The sequence below is a fragment of the Heptranchias perlo genome, chromosome 39 (genome assembly GCF_035084215.1).
Source record: "Heptranchias perlo isolate sHepPer1 chromosome 39, sHepPer1.hap1, whole genome shotgun sequence".
Lineage (NCBI taxonomy): Eukaryota > Metazoa > Chordata > Chondrichthyes > Hexanchiformes > Hexanchidae > Heptranchias > Heptranchias perlo.
The window spans coordinates 3106024-3123224 of record NC_090363.1 but is presented as its reverse complement, the minus strand read 5'-3'; positions in this window follow the sequence as shown (position 1 = coordinate 3123224).

Below are 17201 nucleotides of genomic sequence, written 5' to 3'. Positions count from 1 at the left end.
ACAGTCTTGGAGTAACAAATGCGACCCTTCACTGGACAAGAGCGCGATTTAAAAGGCAAAGGGCACCGTGCAGTTTAGCAGGGTGGTGTCTGACCCCGCTCTGGATCTCCAGACTCCTCCCTGTCAGACATACTGTGGGAGATGATCCCACAGAATGTGCCACGTACATGCAGATTTCAAATAATGCAATTCATGATTAGACTCCACATACCATGAATTCCCCCCTCCTTCCCCCCTAGGTTGGTTTGCGTGTTATTATTGGAGTTTAGCCTATTCATCCAGTGTTTAAAGGTGAACCTTATTTTCAGGAATGCCCCGGTATCTCCCTGGTCTGTACTCAACTGATCTCGGCCGGGAAAGAGCAGGGGAGTTAAGCTCAGTGCCTCTGCAATAGGGGGAATGGAGCAATCAACCAGGCTTCCTGATCCTGTTTGTGGAGGTTGGATCAGGACAAAATCGGGTTCAGCTGCGGTGCCTCTGCAGTCAAATAGCTTGCCAACACTCACCACCAAGGCTCACTGTGCCATGTGACCACGTGCTAATGTACAAGTGCAAGTGCTGGTGTTATTTTTTTACTTTCTTCGAGGATTGTACAAACAGTTATTGCAGCTCGAGACTAATCTGGTTATTTCCCCCACAATTCTTTCTCCCAGAGGTGGTGAGTTACCAGGGTACGGTTCTAAAGGAGTCAGCAGCCCCCCAATACCTTACCCACCATCACTCTTGATGTGTGAGCCCACCCAATGAATGTCAGCAGGCCATTTGACCATGAGGGGCATCACAGCCGAGCGTGATCCTATCTTCACTCGACTTCCCAACAGGAGTCACTGGATGACCACCAGAAACAGCAGAGGTCACTGGATGACCACCAGAAACAGCAGGGGTCACTGGATGACCACCAGAAAAAGCAGGGGTCACTGGATGACCACCAGAAAAAGCAGGGGGTAACTGGATGACCACCAGAAACAGCAAGGGTCACTGGATGACCATCAGAAAGAGCAGGAGTCACTGGATGACCACCAGAAAAAGCAGGGGGTAACTGGATGACCATCAGAAACAGCAAGGGTCACTGGATGACCATCAGAAACAGCAAGGGTCACTGGATGACCACCAGAAACAGCAGGGGTCACTGGATGACCACCAGAAAAAGCAGGGGGTAACTGGATGACCACCAGAAACAGCAAGGGTCACTGGATGACCATCAGAAAGAGCAGGAGTCACTGGATGATCATCAGAAACAACAGGGGGTCACTGGATGACCATCAGAACCAGCAGGGGTCACTGGATGACCGTCAGAAACAGCAAGGGGTCACTGGATGACCATCAGAACCAGTAGGGGGGTCACTGGATGACCATCAGGACCAGCAGGGAGCCACTGGATGACCATCAGAAACAGGAGTCACTGGATTACCATCAGAAACAGGAGTCACTGGATGACCATCAGAAACAGCAGAGGTCACTGGATGACCATCAGAAACAGGGGTCACTGGATGACCATCAGAAACTGGGGCCACTGGATGACGATCAGAACCAGCAGGGGTCACTGGATGACCATCAGAACCAGCAGGGATCACTGGATTACCATCAGAACCAGTAGGGGTCACTGGATGACCATCAGAAACAACAGGGGGGTCACTGGATGACCATCAGAAACAGCAGGAGTCACTGGGCACTTGCTCCTTCCTCCTGGTCCCACAGTGCCACACTAAGTGTGCGCTTACCTACTGAACCATTGAGTGATCTCCAAATATATTTAAAACCCACCTCTTTGACCAAGCTTTTTGGTCACCCTTCCTAATCTGTCCTTCCGAGGCTCGGCGTCCATTTTCTCTCATGCCCCTGTGAAGCCTCTCGTCTCGTTTTTCCGCCTTAAAGGTGCTCTGCAAACGCACGTAGTTGTCGCTATATTGCATTCTATTAAAAACAGATGTAGAGCTATATACAGAAAACTAGAGATGTGTTTAAAATATTTTATTTTGCTTGACGAATACATATTTATGCCATACCTCGAGGGAAGTGTGTGTAAACTGAATGGAATTCAACTCAGCTCTTTCCTAGAAATTGAAAGTTCTTTTATTTTTATAGTTTTTCAGCGACGTAATAAAAGTCAGCGATGGCTATCTAGATGGGAACATAAAGTTCACTTTCTTTCACCTTATGTGTCTGTGTATCTGTGGAGGGGTTTGTTGCTGTTACGGACTTTGACGTTCATTTCAAAACATGTTGTTTTTGGATAACATCTGGAATACGTAGAAGAAAATAAAACAGAAGAATCAAACACCAGATATAGTGGAGGAACAGGAAGACGCCGTGGGTTCAAGCCTGTGGTTCTCTGGACTCTCCGGTCAGCAGTGGGGTTATCAGGACAGATAACTCAATGAATTGGAGAGACTGATAACCAGCTGGAGGCCATCCTGCATCTAAATTCTACCATCTCTATACAGCAGGGCTCTTATTGGACTGAGGAGTGGCAACTTCTGTTGTTCCACTTGATGAGGGACCTCTCCTGAAGGCTTGGCATTGGAAGGCAGAAGGAAAACGCAAGCTGGGGGAGGGCGGTGGGGGGGAAGGGGCTGGAATTTGGAGTAGCGTCTGATTTCACTGGGTGTGCAGTCCTTGTGATATTCGGAGAGAGGGGAGGAGACAGAGGGAGGGAGGGGTCACCGTGCGCCCACCCCATCCATCACGATGTCACTCTAAGAGCAATGTTCCTCCACCGACAGGAATCCGTAAGTTCCGCAGCCAGGGGAAAGTAGGCCTACATGAAGCCCGTGCACTCACTGTACAAAGATGGAGCCGGAGGGGGAGGCCATTGCTGTTTCCTAATGGGGATCGATTGCAGAGGAAAGGGCTGCAGGTAAATTGCTGGCACTTGTTTTTTCCTCCATTTATATCTTCGCCTAAAAAGGCCAAGCGCTTCGACAGAGGAGCAACATGCTGCTCAGACTTTCCTGGATGTCCACTGGGTAGACGGTCAAGGAGCGCACTAAATGGCCCGCTCACTTTTTGTAGGTGACCCTGTCCCAGGATTTGGGAAGAGTTCAGCGCCAGGCCAGACTAAAGCGCCCAGGAGGTCAGGGCTCTAGACTGTCAGCTGTGACTCAATGGGTAACACTGTTGCCCCTGGGCCAGAAGGTTGTGAGTTTAAGTCCCACTCCAGAGACTCAAGCACAAAATCTAGGCTGACACTCCCATTGTGGTACTGACGAGTGCTGTGCTGTCTTTCCAATGAGATGTTAAACCGAGGCCCGTCTGCCCTCTCAAGGGGATGTAAAAGATCCCATGGCACTATTTTGAAGAAGTTCTCCCCAATGTTCTGGCCAATATTTATCCCTTAACCAATATCACCAAAACAGATGATCTGGTCATTTCTCATTGCTGTTTGTGGGACCTTGCTGTGCGCAAATTGGCTGTCGCGTTTCCCCACATCAGAATGGTAACTACACTTCAGACAGTACTTCAGTGGCTGTAAAGCGCTTTGGGATGTCCTGAGGTCGTAAAAGACATATAAATGCAAGTTATTTCTTCTATATAGTATCTACAGTCATCCAGTGGGGTACTTGTGTCCAATGAGTGCAGCCCTCCCCACTCACCCCACATCGTAAGGGCAGGTGGGGCTCTTAAGTCTTGGTTACAGCCCACCTAGGACAAGATACTCTGAAGATAAAAGCCGTGAGGTGGGCTAATGGGAAACCATCTCAGCCATTCCTTCCTGACGGCTCAAGAATCTCAAGTGTGAGATTGAGCTAGGACCTGCCATAGGACAGGGCACAAGTAGAAGAAGGAGAGAAGTGTTTATAGTTTTTACTCAAAGTCACTCTTAAAAAAAACACTCCTGATTCAGGGGCAAGTAGCACTGTCACTGAGCCACAGCTGGCACTTCACTGCTGACTAGCTCAGCAGTAAATTTGATACTTGATGGTACATTTGGGTTGCTAGATCATTATTAGATTGTAGTGACACAATTTATTGGAGCTCCAGTGAGCTGTGCCATAGAGCAGTAAAATGTGGGATCGAGCTTACAAGCTTACAATCCTTTGCACAGCAATAACTCGATCTGGGTGCTACCGTTGGTAATATAAACAGACTGCCCTTGAATTTGAATGCTATTAAGGAACATAGGAACAGGAGGAGGCCATTCAGCCCCTCGAGCCTGTTCCACCTTTCGATTGAATCATGGCTGATGTATCTTAACTCCATTTACTCCCTTTGGTTCCATATCCCTTAATACCCTTACTTAACAAAAACCTATCAATCTCAGTTTTGAATTTTTCAATTGATCCCCAGGCTTAACAGTTTTTTGGGGAGAGAGTTCCAGATTTCCACCACCCTTTGTGTAAAGAAGTGTTTCCTGACATCACCCCTGAACTGCCTATCTCTAATTTTAAGTTTATGTCCCCTTGTTCTGGACTCTCCCCACCAGAGGAAATAGTTTCTCTCTGTCTACCCTATCAAATCCTTTAATCATCTTAAACACCTCACTTAATCTATCAATGTTCCTGTGCAACTTCCTGCTCCCATCTACACTACTTACTGTGCCATCTAACTTATTGACAGAGGTTTCGGAGCAGGTCGGCAGCTCACTCTCTCGACTGGGGCAATGGTACACAGGGTTGAAAATAAAATATCAGAATATATAAGAGAAAATATCTTGCAGTCAACATCTGCATACCGTATTGCAGACAGTGCCAGATAAATGTACTGATGGTTGTGGGGAACAAGTCGCTCCCTGAGGAGTTTTGCTGCAAAGGGCAGGGGTCAGGTTTCCTGGCATTTTAAGCTGCTACATCATAGAGTGTGATTGAAGTAGACAAAATGTGTCTGAATCCTGAGCAATCTGTATCTTATTTCCAAAAATATATGTGCTAGGTCAAGGAGTTCCAATAATGCAGAGAGAAGTAACCAACTTTCAAATCTTTGTGACATTTCCAATTATTCATTCAACAACTCAATCTAATCAAAAAGGACAGAAAAGTGATTTTAGTTTCTAAACAGTATCATTGTCCCCGATGAAATTTAACAGTGGATTAACTCTGTAGAATTATAGAAAGGTTACAGCATGGAAGGAGGCCATTCAGCCTATCAAGTCTGAGCCGGTTCTCTGCAAGAGCAATCCAGCTAGTCCTACTCCCCTGCCCTATCCCCGTAGCCCTCCAAATTTTTTCCTTTCAAGTACTTATCCAGTTCTCTTTTGAAGGACATGATTGAATCTGCCTCCACCACCCCCTCGGGCAGTGCATTCCAGATCCTAACCACTCGCTGCATAAAAAAGTTTTTCCTCATGTCACCTTTGGTCCTAGGAACATAGGAACAGGAGTAGGCCATTCAGACCCTCGAGCCTGCTCCGCCACTTGATAAGATCATGGCTGATCTGTGATCTAACTCCATTTACCTGCCTTTGGCCCATATCCCTTAATACCTTTGGTTGGCAAAAAGCTATCTATCTCAGATTTGAAAAGGACCTTTGGTCCTTTTGCCAATCACCTTAAATCTATGTCCTCTGGTTCTTGACCCTTCCGCCAATGGGAACAGTTTCTCTCTATCAAGTCTGCTTAGACCCTTCATGATTTTAAATACCTCTATTAAATCTCCTCTCAACCTTCTCTGTTCCAAGGAGAACAACCCCAGCTTCTCCAGTCTATTCACATAACTAAAGTCACTCATCCCTGGAATCATTCTAGTAAATCTTTTCTGCACCCTCTCTGAGGCCTTCACACCTTTCCTAAAGTGCAGTGCCCAGAACTGGACTCAATACTCCAGTTGTGGTCGAACCAGTGTTTTATAAAGGTTTATCATAACTTCCTTGCTTTTGTACTCTATGCCTCTATTTCTAAAGCCCAGGATCCAGTTTGCTTTTTTAACCGCTTTCTCAACTTGCCCTGCCGCTCTCAATGATTGTGCACGTATACCCCAAGATCTCTCTGCTCCTGTACCCCTTTTAGAATTGTACCCTCTAGTTTATATTGCCTCTCCTCATTCTTTCTACCAAAATGTATCACTTTGCATTTTTCTGCGTTAAATTTCATCTGCCACGTGTCCGGCCATTGCACCAGCCTGTCTATATCCTCTTGAAGCCTATCACTATCCTCCTCATTGTTCAATACCCTTCCAAGTTTTGTGTCATCTGCAACACCAGTCACTGACACTGGCCAGCTCCGGAACATACTTTGCTTGGATTAGGAATGCTATACAGTCTGAGTGGAGCAGATAGATACTTATTTGTGAAGTAAGAGGAATGGGGAAAAGATGAGGAATTGGGTTTGAAAGATAAAGCTGTCGTTTATAAAAGTGATGGAGCAGGCTCGATGGGCTGAATGGCTGTCTCCTCTTGCTGTGTCACTCTAGCAGTGATTTAAAAAAAAATCATCCTGGGGATAAGGGCGTTGCTGGCAAGGCCGGCATTTACTGCCCAACCCTAGTTGCCCTTGAGAAGTAGGTGGTGGGCCTTCTTCTTGAACCTCTGCAGTCCGTGTGGTGAAGGTGCTCCCACAGTGCTGTTAGGTAAGAAAGAAAGAACAGCCTTTCACAACCTCAGGACGTCCCAAAGCACTTTACAGCCAATTAAATACTTTTGAAGTATAGTCACTGTTGTAATGTAGGAAACGCGGCAGCCAATTTTGCGCACAGGAAGGTCCCACAAACAGAATGTGATAATGACTAGATAATCTGTTTTTAGTGATGTTGATTAAGGGATAAATATTGGCCAGCACACTGGGAGAAGTTTGAAATAGTGCCATGTAAGGTTGCCAACTCTGGTTGGATGTATGCCAGGAGCTTTCATCACATGACCTCCCACCTCCAACTGTCCCACCCCCTGGCTCCCGCCATTGGTTGCCCAACAGGTGCACTGCCTTCCCACAGCCAATTGGAAAGCAAACAGATTCTTCATTACCCGATTGGATGCTTTGTGACTGTCCTTTCCTTTCCCATCTCCAACATTTTTATAACTAATAAATGTGTTGAAAGAAAATTTTTTTTTTTAATGCCCCTATGAATTTTCCCCTGCGATGCTCCTGGAAGATTGGCAACCCTATGACTGGTGACATCCAAAATGTCACAGTCTGCCTGTCCATCTATGGGACGGTGGGACTCGACAGTGATGTAGGGAGGCCAGCAAGCACATGACAAAAACAAGTATGAGCGAGTGTGGTACAGACAGCTCATTATCCCACAGTATGGGCAGATTCAATTCCACACTGGGCAATGCATTTATCCATTGAGCAACGGGGATCAGGAATAAAGTAATCCTTTACTGACATCTGTTGCCTCTTCAATAATGTTTTGACCGAGAGTAATTTTGTAAACTAGTGTGATTTTAGATTCCAAGATCTTTTTCCCATTTGCAGATGCGAGGGATTAACTCCCTAGTCTCTGTTACATGTCGTATATCGATTTTAGAATCCTCATCCTTGTTTTCAAATCCCACCATGGCCCCGCCCCCTCCCTAACCCTGGAACCTCCTCCAGCCCTACAACCCTCCAACATCTCTGTGTTCCTCCAAATCTGGCCTCTTGCGCATCCCTGATATCCATCGCTCCACCATTGGCGGCCGTGCCTTCAGCTGCCTGGGCCTTAAGCTCTGGAATTCCCTCCCTAAACTTCTCCACTTCTCTCTCCTCCTTTAAGACGCTCCTTAATACCTACCTCTTTGACCAAGCTTTTGGTCGCCTGTCCTTATATCTCCTTGTGTGGCTCGGTGTCAATTTTTGTCCGGTAACACTCCTGTGAAGTGCCCTGCGACGTTTTTCTATGTTAAAAATGCTATATAAATGCAAGTTGCTGTTGTTGTATATGCCTCATGAATTCCCAAGTTTCCCAACCCAAAATGGATTTAGTTGATAATGCACTCCGAGCAAGGTTTCTCCCCCCCCCGAATCTAATTACTACCAGTGGTTTTACTTAGTGTGATGCAAGGAAGAATTGTTGTAAATGGATGTAAGTCACACTGTGCATCAGCAACCAACCTCAGTTTGGATCCCAGGGTCAGTTTGACCTGAGGGGACTCTGACCCCTGAACTCTTGGGCTCCTTCTCGCATTAGAGTCGGTCTCAGTACTTGTGAAAATCCTCACCTTGCTTCTCAGCTCTTTGTCAATTCAGTTTTACATTTCTTGTGGAACAGAGAGGCTCCTCCTGTTTGAACCAGTGTGTTAGAGCACTGTGTATTCAACTCAGTACAGCCCGAGGCTATGAAATATCTCTCTCTGACTTAGTGACTGTCTGCCCTCTCTCTGTCTCTCTCACACACACTCTGTGTATTGTAAACAATTTTACAACACCAAGTTATAGTCCAGCAATTTTATTTTAAATTCACAAGCTTTCGGAGGCTTCCTCCTTCGTCAGGTGAACGATGTTGGAAATGACAAGATCAGCTAAAATAGAAATGGAATTGAGGGAAAAGTACAGACTTGGTTAGGAAGTTGGCTGAGTGAAAGGCGACAGAGAGTAGGGATAATGGGTAGGTACTCACATTGGCAGGATGTGACTAGTGGAGTCCCGCAGGGATCTGCCTTGGGGCCTCAATTATTCACAATATTCATTAACGACTTAGATGAAGGCATAGAAAGTCTCATATCTAACTTTGCCGATGATACAAAGATTGGTGGCATTGTATGCAGTGTAGATGAAAACATAAAATTACAAAGCGATATTGATAGATTAGATGAATGGGCAAAACTGTGGCAAATGGAATTCAGTGTAGACAAATGTGAGGTCATCCACTTTGGATCAAAAAAGGATAGAACAGGGTACTTTCTAAATGGTAAAAAGTTAAAAACAGTGGATGTCCAAAGGGACTTAGGGGTTCAGGTACATAGATCTTTGAAATGTCATGAACAAGTGCAGAAAATAATTAATAAGGCTAATGGAATGCTGGCCTTTATATCTAGAGGACTAGAGTACAAGGAGGCAGAAGTTATGCTGCAGCTATACAAAACCCTGGTTAGACCGCACCTGGAGTACTGTGAGCAGTTCTGGGCACCGCACCTTCGGAAGGACATATTGGCCTTGGAGGGAGTGCAGCGTAGGTTTACTAGAATGATACCTGGACTTAAAGGGTTAAGTTACAAGGAGAGATTACACAAATTGGGGTTGTATTCTCTAGAGTTTAGAAGGTTAAGGGGTGATCTGATCGAAGTTTATAAGATATTAAGGGGAAAGATAGGGTGGATAGAGAGAAGCTATTTCCACTGGTTGGGGATTCTAGGAGTAGGGGGCACAATCTAAAAATTAGAGCCAGACCTTTCAGGAGTGAGATTAGAAAACATTTCTACACACAAAGGGTGGTAGAAGTTTGGAACTCTCTTCTGCAAACGACAATTGATACTAGCTCAATTGCTAATTTTAAATGTGAGATAGATAGCTTTTTGGCAACCAAAGGTATTAAGGGATATGGGCCAAAGGCAGGTACATGGAGTTAGATCACAGATCAGCCATGATCTTGTCAAGTGGCGGAGCAGGCACAAGGGGCTGAATGGCCTACTCCTGTTCCTATGTTCCTATAAACGCAAGTTCGTTCTTTATAACACAATGGTGCACAGAATGGCCCTAACACTTTTTGTTACCTGTACTCCTGAGTTCCTGATCTCAGTCAGATCGTCAGGAAGAGCTGCAGAACAAATTCATATCATTTCCACATGGGAAAGAGAAAGAGAGTCACTGCAGAGAGAGATTCTGACACACAGCTCTGACCCACCTCCCGGTACTCAGATCAGAGTGGTAGAGGGATGGGATGAGTGCTTGACTTGGGAATGGTGCATTGTACCTGAGAATTAAACAGTGGAAAAATATCCCAAAAACTGATATTGTGGGGAGGCGGGGGGTGGGGGGGGGGGGGGTGGGGGTGGTGAGGGGTGGGGGAGGTTGGTGGTGGTAAAAGGAAGCCTGAATCGATTATTGAAATAAAAGCCAACCAGTTGAGTCAAAGACCACAAGGAGTAGCTAACACAAATAGCATAGATGTATTTAAGGGGAAGCTAGATAAGCACATGAGGGTGAAAGGAATGGAAGGATATGCTGATAGGGTGAGATGAAGAGGGATGGGAGGAGGCTTGTGTGGAACATAAACACTGTCATAGACCAGTTGGGCCGAACGGCCTCTTTCTGTGCTGTAAAATTCTATATAATTCTACGTAAAAAAGAGAAATTTACTGCAATCACCAGGAGACAGCAGGTTATCAGCTAGAGGTATTGAACCATGCTATAAATCAACATGTTATATAAAAAGTGCCCTTAGTTATATTCGTGTACAAGACTCTTCCTCCTGTAAAAAGATGTGCAGGCCTGCGTGCTCAGCCCTGTGAATTGATGTAACGCCAGCTCTTCCATCGCCCTTTGTTAACAGGTAACGAGAGGTTAGTATAACCCGGCTGTCAGGCATCTTCTGAAATTGATGGCCTTTTAATGAGTAAAAACAACATTTCAGCACCGAAACAACACCCAAGCGTGATAAGTGATTTATTTTTTGTGTGGTCCAAGAAGCTACTGTTCTTCTGGGTCCATGTTGAATAAGGACCGTGTGCTGCACTGGGCTCCAAGCCAAGGCTGTAATGAGAGCCACTTGTCAGATGTTGGCCTACAGTCAATGGGATTTCCAGATGCTTTAGCAGCAGATTAGGGATTTACCAAAACAACCAGTGTGTGTGTGTGTGTGTGTGTGATGTTTGAATTAGCAGCAACAGGCAAGGGGTGTGAGAAAACAGCGACCTGTAACTGTCAGTCTATCTGCCTGTGTCTCTGTTTTATCCCTCTTTGTGCTCATTAAGATCGTAATCCTCAGAGCTGTCTGTATGTGAAATTGACATTGTTAATTTCATTGACCAGCCTGAAATTAATCGAGTCCTGGGGTGTGATTCTCCATATGCTCAGTTAGCAACCTCTGCCATCCCATGTGTAGGGATGCTGATAGCAGGATGGGTACTTGTGCAGAGGGAGGGAGGGGATATTGGTGGAGCGAGCTATCCCAATCTCCGAGCACACGCTGGTGATGCTTGTGGTACAGGTCGCTTTGGTAGTGAGCGAAACAGACCTGGCCGGCCCCATCTTTAACCATGGGCTGAAGTAGCTGATGGCAGCAAGAGGTGCTGAGTTGGGTGGAGTTTTCTGACGCCCCTCGCCACTGAGAGGGTCTTGTCCAAAGCGGGCAGCTTTATTGGTAAACGGGCAGTGTACCTGGGATTCTGCAATGAGACTCCCGATGTGTGGGAGGCTCCCTCCTTTTAATTGGGGTGTCGGAGAATCCTGTCGAGTATATTCAGGCGAGGGGATTGTTACCTAATGACTCTCCCCCCCCAAAGTGATCGTGTGCGGAGAGCAACAGACTCGGGGCCGGGACGCATCCTCAGCGTCAAATAGCCAGCAAACATTCACTAGCTCATGCATGAGTCAAGAGTCAGTGCCTTTGGGAGAGCAGAGGGAAAAAGAAAAGACAAGAAAGAAAGAACTTCCATTCAATCAGTGCCTTTCACTGTATCCAGAAGCGCTTTACAGCCAATGAAGTACTTTTTGATGTGTAGTCACTGTTGTAATGTGGGAAACGCAGCAGCCAATTTGCGCACAGCAAGATCCCACAAACAGCAATGTGATAATGACCAGATAATTTGTTTTAGGTGTTGGCTGAGGGATAAATATTAGCCTGGACACCGGGGAGAACTCCCCTGCTCTTCTTCAAAATGCATTAGTGCCATGGGATCTTTTACATCCAACCTGAGATGGGAAATAGGGTCTTGGTTAACTTTTCATCTGAAAGACAGCACCTCTGACAATGCAGCACTCCCAGCTTAGATTTTATGCTCAAGTATCTGGAGTGGGGCTTGAACCCATAACCTTCCAATTCAGAGGCAAGAGTACTACCCACTGAGCCATGGCTAACAGCATAATGCAATGTAACACTTAGCCCCTGAGGGGACATAGAGTACAGTGTCATCAAGAGGCTATTAATAGCTGGGTTCAAGTCTGCAGTCTCAGATTAGTATGTTGGGATTCCAAGACAAGCCAGGCCAAGCTGAAGCAGCAAACAATGACACGGGCGCCGTGTGAGAAACCTGTCACTATTTCTCCCGGTACCAGGAATTTACCTCAGTTGCTGAGGCTTCCCTTCAGTTTCCCAGGGCTTGAATTCAACATTGACTCGATAGGAAAATGCCAATGAAATTCCTTTATGCCGCTGGCTACCTTTCTCTACCCACTCACGGCACTGTGCTGGTGAGCTCATTTGTCAGAATGGACATTACCCATTGGAGAAAATGGTGGGAAAAAAATGGATGGAGAAATTAATTCTACGGCTATTATTTTCTAAATGGCCCTGGTGAGACCAGTTGATGCCGTGGAGTTGTCCTTTCACCTCTTGGATTTAGGACTAAATCCAGCCTGGACTGATGGGATGAAAATTTCCTCTCTCCAACACCTGTGAGGAACCCAAGGGATAGGAGTCTGTGCAGTTTTAACTTGGTAAGTGTGAATTGACAGCAAAAAATTGTTTGCAATTGAGGAAGGGAGGGAAGGAAGAGAGGGAGGGAGGGAAGGAGGGAGGGAAGGAGGAAGGACTTACATTTATACAGCGCCTTTCATGGCCTCAGGAAGTCCCAAAGTGCTTTACAGCCAATTAAGTACTTTTGAAGTGTAGCCACTGTTGTAATGCAGGAAACTCGGCAGCCAATTTGCGCACAACAAATGGTTGTGATGCCCTTGAGTAGCCTGCTAACATTTACTGTTGAGGTTCACACATAAGTAATGGTCATTTGTATGACTGGGAACCAATGAAACCCAACCCCAGTGCAAGAGCCAACACACCTTCATGAAGGGTGAGAAAGTTTGCAAAATATAAGTTATTGGCATCATAGAAAATTTAAACTCCAGCCTTCATATAAGAAATAGGTGTCAATCAAATCTTCAATTCAGGCTCAGTGGAGCCAAGTCTAGCATCTCCAACAAATGGTTGGACACCAGTTCTCACCTGAAATACCACACATGGAGAGTTCCTGATCTTCCACTGTCAGGCTCTTGCACACCGCAAAGGTGTGAAAGTGAGCAGGCATGTCCTCAAGGATGTTCTCAAATATCTGCTGGTAGCATTGGCCTCTAAGTCAGGCCGGGGTTAAGCACTAGTTAATTTTTTAACAGTCAGACAAATACACATGACCGGTCCACATTTTCCTTTTGTCATTTAACTGAAGGGAGTGAGCAAAATGGTAATTCACACAACAACTGATGTAATGAAGGCCTCTTGACATTCAACCAAGATGGGGCTAGCATTCAGATTCAACGGAGAAGGCCAAAATGATGGGATGCAATTCTGTCATGTAAAGATCACCAAATCTAAAGGAAAAAGAACAAAATGCATTTAATAGAGAGGTTCAGTTGCCGTGTACAATCCTCTGTGTGTGTAATGTGACATCAGCCACAAAATCTTTGGAAAATCCTGCAATAGGAAGTGACCAGATCAGCACAAGCTTCTAAAATTAGTTAGAAAAATAAACAGCATTTGGTCCCTATTCCCATAGAAATGTAATTAATTAGATTTATTATTAGGGTGGTGGCAAGATTATAAATGTTATCTTTCCAAACATGCTGCTGTCTGGTTCACCTGTCACTTCAAAGGACAAAATATCTAAGTAGTTGATATTTCAGCTAGACTGAGAATCTCTTTACATTAATGGTTTAAGCCTCGCAGTTTCCAAGAATCAACATATTATCATTCCAGGCAGTTCAGAAGTCTCAACAAAACAACTTGCATTTATATAGCAGCTTTAACTTAGTAAAACGTCTCAAGGCACTTCACAGGAGCATAATCAGACAAAATTTGACACCGAGCCACATAAGAAGATATTAGGACAGGTGACCAAAAGCTTGGTCAAAGGGGTAGGTTTTAAGGTCCTTCTTAAAGGAGGAGAGAGAGGTGGAGAGGCGGAGAGGTTTCAGGAGGGAATTCCAGAGCTTAGGTCTCAGGCAGCTGAAGGCACGGCCGCCAATGGTGGGGCGATGAAAATTGGGGATGCACAAGAGGCCAGAATTGGAGGAATGCAAAGATCTCATAGTGTTGTAGGGCTGGAGGAGGTTACAGAGATAGGGAAGGGCGAGGCCATGGAGGGATTTGAAAACAAGGATGAGAATTTTAAAGCCTCAGTCATTGTTCCCAGAAAATGGGATCAACCATTCGCTCTTCCCATGTGCAGTGGGCCACCAGGACAGCATGTTTCCAGCAGAGCGGAGTTAATGTTTTGGACCTCTTCAGGCTAGTTATGAGGTGATTTGTTTTCTGCCAAGGGAATGAAGCCGTTCATTCACTGAGCTAAATGTCGTGCTCTGAAAGGGTGTGATTGGTCTGGAGAGCATTCGTGAATGTGATTGGCCTGTAGAGATCCATGGTTGCAGGGTGTGATTGGTTCATGTAGATACAGCACTTCAGGGTGTGATTGGCTTGTACAGACCCTGGGCTGCAGGATGTAATTGGCCTGTACAGATCCAAAGCTGCATGATGTGATTGGCCTGTACAGATCCAGTACTGCAGGCTGTGATTGGCCTGTACAGATCCAGTACTGCTTACTATGATTGGTCTGTACAGATCCAGGAGTGCCACGTCTACCATTTCTGCTGATCAAAGTTAAATCACGAGGTATTCCCATTCCAAATAATTTGACAACTTCACTAAATTGGACCTTTCAACGTCCAAGACCTGAGTACACGTAACATTCCACAGGAAATTTGAAAAGTATTTGTTTGGAAAAGTGAAGCTATTATATCTGAGTGGCGCAGTTAGGCTTGCAGCTGGATCTTGGAATCCTGACAACAGACAATGAATCTAGCTCTCTGTGCTCACTGGGGTTCAAACATTATTGGGTGAGTTATACTTAGCTTTGCTTCAGGCTCCCGGAAAGCAATTCGATGTGGTGGACTGATTCATCTCATGGTGGAAATGGGGGGAGGGGGAGGAAGGTAGTTGTCTAGCAGAACTATTCCTGCTCTCGTATCGGCTGATTCATGATGGTCATGGAGAAATCCACAGTGCAGGCTGGTCAGGCAGTCCACCGAAGGACGATGCCTGATAGTGTGTGGTGATGCTTTAATGCTTCATCCCCCTGGTGACCAATCACCAGGAGGTGCTAGGGTGCGGCCTGAGTTTGGTTCATTGTCTGATTCTCCCTCACAGGCCTCCACTCAGCCGTCACTTTCCAGAGACATGGCTGTGATTTGGAACTTGCCATATGAATTTATATATTACTCCTCCTTGTATGTACCAATACCAATGTGCCTTGAGGGATTTGATTGGACTTGTGTGGGGCAATTGATGGAGATTCAAATAGATCTGTATGGAGCAATTGATGGAGGTTCAAATTGCTGGAGTCATACCTAGCACAAAGGAAGATGGTAGTGGTTGTTGGAGGCCAATCATCTCAGCCCCAGGACATCGCTGCAGGAGTTCCTCAGGGCAGTGTCCTAGGCCCAACCATCTTCAGCTGCTTCATCAATGACCTTCCCTCCATCATAAGGTCAGAAAGGGGGATGATCGCTGATGATTGCACAGTGTTCAGTTCCATTCGCAACCCCTCAGATAATGAAGCAGTCCGAGCCCGCATGCAGCAAGACCTGGACAACATCCAGGCTTGGGCTCATAAGTGGCAAGTAACATTCACGCCAGACAAGTGCCAGACAATGACCATCTCCAACAAGAGAGAGTCTAACCACCTCCCCTTGACATTCAACGGCATTACCATTGCCGAATCCCCCACCATCAACATCCTGGGGGTCACCATTGACCAGAAACTTAACTGGACCAGCCATATAAATACTGTGGCTACAAGAACAGGTCAGAGGCTGGGTATTCTGCAGCGAGTGACTCACCTCCTAACTCCCCAAAGCCTTTCCACCATCTACAAGGCACAAGTCAGGAGTGTGATGGAATACTCTCCACTTGCCTGGATGAGTGCAGCTCCAACAACACTCAAGAAGCTCGACACCATCCAGAACAAAGCAGCCCGCTTGATTGGTACCCCATCCACCACCCTAAACATTCACTCCCTTCACCACTGGCGCACAGTGGCTGCAGTGTGTACCATCCACAGGATGCACTGCAGCAACTCGCCAAGGCTTCTTCGACAGCACCTCCCAAACCCGCGACCTCTACCACCTAGAAGGACAAGAGCAGCAGGTACATGGGAACAACACCACCTGCACGTTCCCCTCCAAGTCACACACCATCCCGACTTGGAAATATATCGCTGTTCCTTCATCGTCGCTGGGTCAAAATCCTGGAACTCCCTTCCTAACAGCACTGTGGGAGAACCTTCACCACACGGACTGTAGCGGTTCAAGAAGGTGGCTCACCACCACCTTCTCAAGGGCAATTAGGGATGGGCAATAAATGCCGGCCTCACCAGCGATGCCCACATCCCATGAACAAATTTTTAAAAATAGATCCGTATGGGGCAATTGATGGAGGTTCAAATCGATCTGTAAGGGGCAATTGATGGAGATTCAAATAGATCTGTAAGGGGCAATTGATGGAGGTTCAAATAGATCTGTAAGGGGCAATTGATGGAGATTCAAATAGATCTGTATGGGGCAATTGATGGAGATTCAAATAGATCTGTATGGGGCAATTGATGGAGATTCAAATAGATCTGTAAGGGGCAATTGATGGAGATTCAAATAGATCTGTAAGGGGCAATTGATGGAGGTTCAAATAGATCTGTAAGGGGCAATTGATGGAGGTTCAAATAGATCTGTAAGGGGCAATTGATGGAGATTCAAATAGATCTGTAAGGGGCAATTGATGGAGATTCAAATAGATCTGTATGGGGCAATTGATAGAGGTTCAAATAGATCTGTAAGGGGCAATTGATGGAGATTCAAATAGATCTGTAAGGGGCAATTGATGGAGATTCAAATAGATCTGTATGGGGCAATTGATAGAGATTCAAATAGATCTGTATGGGGCAATTGATGGAGATTCAAATAGATCTGTATGGGGCAATTGATGGAGATTCAAATCGATCTGTATGGGGCAATTGATAGAGGTTCAAATCGATCTGTATGATTCACGATATCAATGGATCCAAATGGTGAAAAGTTCATTGAGATGACAAATGGGGTAAAGTTGAGAAGGTTCAATTTGCTCTGAATGGAGTTCATCAGGAAAATCCAGTATATTCAAGGCTGAGATAATACATTTTTGGAATCTAAGGGAATCAAGGGATATGGGGATCG